Genomic DNA, 4653 nt, shown 5'->3' with positions numbered 1-4653 from the left:
AGAACAGCATAAAGGCAGCAACTCGCAAGACTGCTCTAGCTTAAAGCAAAGCTTTCCTCATTGCTCTCATCTCCTTTGACTTGAGTACTGTCATCCTTCTACCAGAGCTTTAAAAACTTCATTACCACGAATGAAGGAAGACCAGAGCAATCAGAGAGGGTAGCAGAGGGTATAACTTAAGGAGCTGTTACTAGGATTTTTTTGTTGTTCCTGGTGGACTATTTTTCTCCTTGCCAGCAAGGAGGGAAAACCAGCAAGTTGTTTTCTCCAAGATTTTTTTTTTTTTAGGTTTAAGAACACGGATTATGTTGTAGCAATTTCTTCGCTGTAAAACGTCAGCTGAGAAGTCTAACAGTAAGAAGGGCAAGGGAAAACTGAATGCTGATGCAGAGAGTGCCAGCAGACATCATCCTCATTCCATGGGATGTTTGTAGCTATGGCAGTTGAAGTCTACACTTCCATATGCTTAACATACCCTATTTATAAGCCAATTTTAGCTGACCTAGCATGTATCAGTAGTACAGTTAGAGCCAGCAGCCTGCAGGAAAAAGTGGGCACAGGTGTTTCCATAGCAAGGCCTGTGAGTGTCTCCCATACATACTTCCAGTCTAAGCAAGCACATGAAAGGCTTGGCTTGTCGCTTACCTAAGGAACCAGGAAAACAAGGGGAAGCTAGATTTTGCTTGTGTCCTAATGCCCATATAAAAATAAAGACAGATGAAATACCCTTACTACCTTGTTAAATTCCATAAGCCGGAAGAGAACGTGCTGCACACAGGTACAAGTAAAATCTCTTGCTGGCAGGTTTGCAGAAACAAATTTTTTATTTACACAGGCAAGTCTATCTTTAGACCCCATTTACCTCTTTACATTTCTCGAATATTTACATGACTTCATGATGCTCCAAGAAGGGAGTGATGAACAAAAAGATTACAGAAACTGTCAAAAGCATAGCAAAAAAAACCCAACCTATCATTGTGCTTTAAAACTTATGAGCTAGAATAATGTAGAAGAAATGTAGTTTTAGCACTTTGGTCCTAACGGTCATGCTCTAGAAGACACTTAAATAGCAGAGGGGATTTCAGAAGTGACCGTATCCAGAGGTTGCCAGTGACAATTCATGAGTGAATCGTAGAGTTCTTCGCTTGTCTCCGTGAATTGTCTGTTCATTTCATCAACATCCAAGTAGAGCTGTGGATCTGAAAATAAAAGCCTGGTAAGTCCAAGTATCAAATCTGAGGCATGCACACAAAAAAACTTCATGTGAAATGGCTAATAAAATGTATTTTAAGCTAAGTGTAATAAGCTATTAGATCTACTAATTTTAGTGAGGTATTTAGTCCTCTAAAATTTTGAGCCTCACAACTCCAACTTTTGGGAATTTGTATATTAGAAGGCTGGGACTAGAACTGTCTTTCAAGATAAAGACAAAGACAATGTTTAAGATAGTAAAGATAACGTTTAAGGATAATCAGCCATGAAACCCTCCCAAGAGTCATTTAATTCACTTCTACGGCAATACACGTTACATAGGATAGTTTCTAAACACTAACACAAAATGCCTCCACGTGAGGAACTTTGCAAACCTTCCAGGACACAAATATGTTTTGTACCATATTTGTAAGTGCAAGCTGAATCCTCCTTTTGGAATCTGCAACATAAGCTTTTACCTCAGGGTGGAGAACAAAGCTTTTGCATATTACTGAGTTTCTAATATAAAATCTGTTTAGCGGAACCAATACAAAGAACAAAATTCTGTCTTAGACCATTTTCAAATGGGAATGAAGGCACAGGTACAAGAAACCTGCTGCGAAGCATTGACAGTGTCCCGTTTTACTTGATGCGGTCAGTGTATGCTGTATCAGCTTTAAAACCCCAGCTGATTGCAGATCAACCCCACAGAGGTTTGACCTCAGCTGAACTTTCAAGATGTTCTTCATCCAGTAGAGGTTGGCTTGTATTGTTAAAAGGCACAAGGATGGCTAAACTCAAGTGACAATGATAGAACCCTTATTACCGTCAGTAATTAGGTCATCACCGATTGCAGTCATAACTGAAGATTCCTGAAAGACAGAAAAGGCTAAGTTTAATCATAACTCATTTCAGAAAGCATCACAGATTCAAAGAGCTGCAGTCTCAACCCATTCCTTCTTCCTACAACTACAAGGATAGATGGCATTTTATCTACTTATTTTTAGAAGAAAGCCAATATTACAGTACAGGTTGGAAGGGACCTCCGGAGGTCACAACTAATACATTGACCACGATAAGACCACTTACAACAACTGTTTAATTTGCTTTAAGCAAAGCAAATCAGAAGAACAGGAACAGAAGAAGCGTACGCAATTATGCTGTCAAAACCATTCTTTGGTATGCGTGAACAAATAATGGTGTATAAATCACTAATTCTATGGATTTACTATTTAAGCACTTAAATACAAACACCTCTGAATGGAATCTGCTCTTTTAACTTCACACTAAGCAGAAAGCATGTTTTCAACTTCGGATTCTTTTTGCTGATTCACACAAATCTGTACAACATATTATCTGTGAAATATTTTCTTTACAGCAAGCGTGCAGTATCTTTACCTCAAAAACAGCTGGAGCCATTAAAGAATCTCCTAAAGAGCAGTCTCCAACAGCTTGCATGCTGTCATAGGGAGCATAGGAGCTGTAGTTGTAGTCAGCGTAAGCATCGTAACTCCGCTGCGAGTAGTAGTTCTGGTAATCTTGGCAATAAGCATTATAGTTGTATGACTGGTACCGCTGCAATTCTGCTTTCAGTCTGAAACATGAGAAGTTGCATACAGTCAGAGAACAAGAGACTGTAAACCCAGTTCTGAACTTAAACAATTTGTCAGCTTACATACTTCAAAACTTAAAAGGAAGCTTTCCTAAACAGTCACCTAAGTGACAGCTTAAGTCACAGCTCAAAACCTCATTTCTATAGAAGCAAGCATCCTCACCTTTGCCAATACCAGAAGGAATTGTTCTCATGGATTAACTCCAGAGCCTTGACATGGTTACCTGTACACATCAAGTATTTTTAGCGTTGGCATAAGCAAGCTGCTGCTAAGTCTCTGTGCTTTGCTAAAGACTGATTTAAGACCAGAGACATTTATCAAGCACAGCTGCTTTAAAGATGCAGTCTTAACCCTTCTATCTTTTGTTTGGTTAATTACTAGATCTTATTTCCAGAAAGGAGTGAATGGAGTCAGATTATCCATTTCCATTGGTTCTTAAGAAGAAAGGGCCTGCTGATTAGATTTCACTACTTTCCCTTTCAAGATTTTCTCAGGGGCAGCTTCAGACTAATGACAAGAACCAAGACAAGTGCTATCTGTACTAAAACTGAGGTACACTGCATAAAGAACATTCAGATAACCCAGCTGCATATTCAAAAAAAACCGCTGTTTAGACTTGTCTTCACTGATTCTGTACAGGCAGACCTCCTGTGTTTGCAGTGCCCAGTTTCTCTGACTTGAATTGGGGATGCAGAGAAGTGAGTTCTATGCTTTTGGGGAAGAATACAAGCTGAAGGCATTCTGAAATAGCTTCCAAACTCAGCAAACATGAGGGACAAACTAATCCAATGGCTGGGTATTTCAATGCTAAGAGAGCACGGTACTCAGCCATTCAGAAACGTATTACTGATGTGTATTTTAATACCTACATTTGTTTCAATACTGCAAAGCTACACAAGTTCTAATAAAGAGGTAATCCATTGTCTTGTTACTGTAGTAAACAAACAGAAGATACATCATCTTAGGTCTTCTGCTTCCAACTGCACTCTTCCTACATACAGTTGTGTAGGGAAGGAAAATCTGAAAATACTGTTGACGTTCTTCTGGATAGCCGAAGCAAGAAAACATGTTTGTGGCTTATTCCTGTTTTCAAAATAAAACAATATTAATTTAATCAAAAAATTTTGGCAAAGAAGTTTGGACAGTGCTCTCTTGGAGAAGAGCATTTCCATTCTAAAGCAGAAGGAGGCAACATTTGCAGAATTATGCTAGGTAAACAGAAACAGAAGTGTCATTTTTTACTATTTAACAGAACACACAAGCTAACCTCATGAACATACTGAAATTGTTTATATGAAGTCCTGTTTTGTCAGTATCCTGGATCAAAGTTCATCAAATTTGGTATCAATTCTTTAACCGTTCAGAGACCTGAATTGCCTTAAATAAGTGATAGAACTGAGCCGGTAGAGTAAGAAACCCTCTCAGGAAGTGCTAAGCTTTAAACTCCCCATTGCCCTAAGCTCATGAAAAGCAAAGAATAGCATTCTAAACCTGTTCTAGTAATAACGCCTTTGGCTTTCTCCCTGCGTTCCCATTTTTCCCCCCCACTTCTTTCCTGTCAACCCACTGTAAAACTAGTTATGTGCTTCTCTCAAACTAGAGGGAAAGCTCTAAGAACAAGAACTCCCTAGCATATAAAACCACTTCTTGTCCCTTCTACCTTATGCAGGCCCAAACCTGAAAATATTTTCCAATGCATTCAGCTTTGCTACTGTTGAGAAACAAGGCTGGTTACAATGGCAGCTAAGCCCAAGTTGCGCTGTCTGGCTAGACTTAACAGTTGGATTCCCCCAGCCATCCTGAAGCAGGTTGATGAATCCAGGGAGTCAAAACATAGGACTTCTGCATT

The sequence above is a fragment of the Anser anser genome (genome assembly GCF_964211835.1).
Source record: "Anser anser genome assembly, chromosome: 19".
NCBI classification, from domain to species: Eukaryota; Metazoa; Chordata; class Aves; order Anseriformes; family Anatidae; genus Anser; species Anser anser.
The sequence above is the reverse complement of the archived record's forward strand: the minus strand, read 5'-3'. Positions refer to the sequence as shown.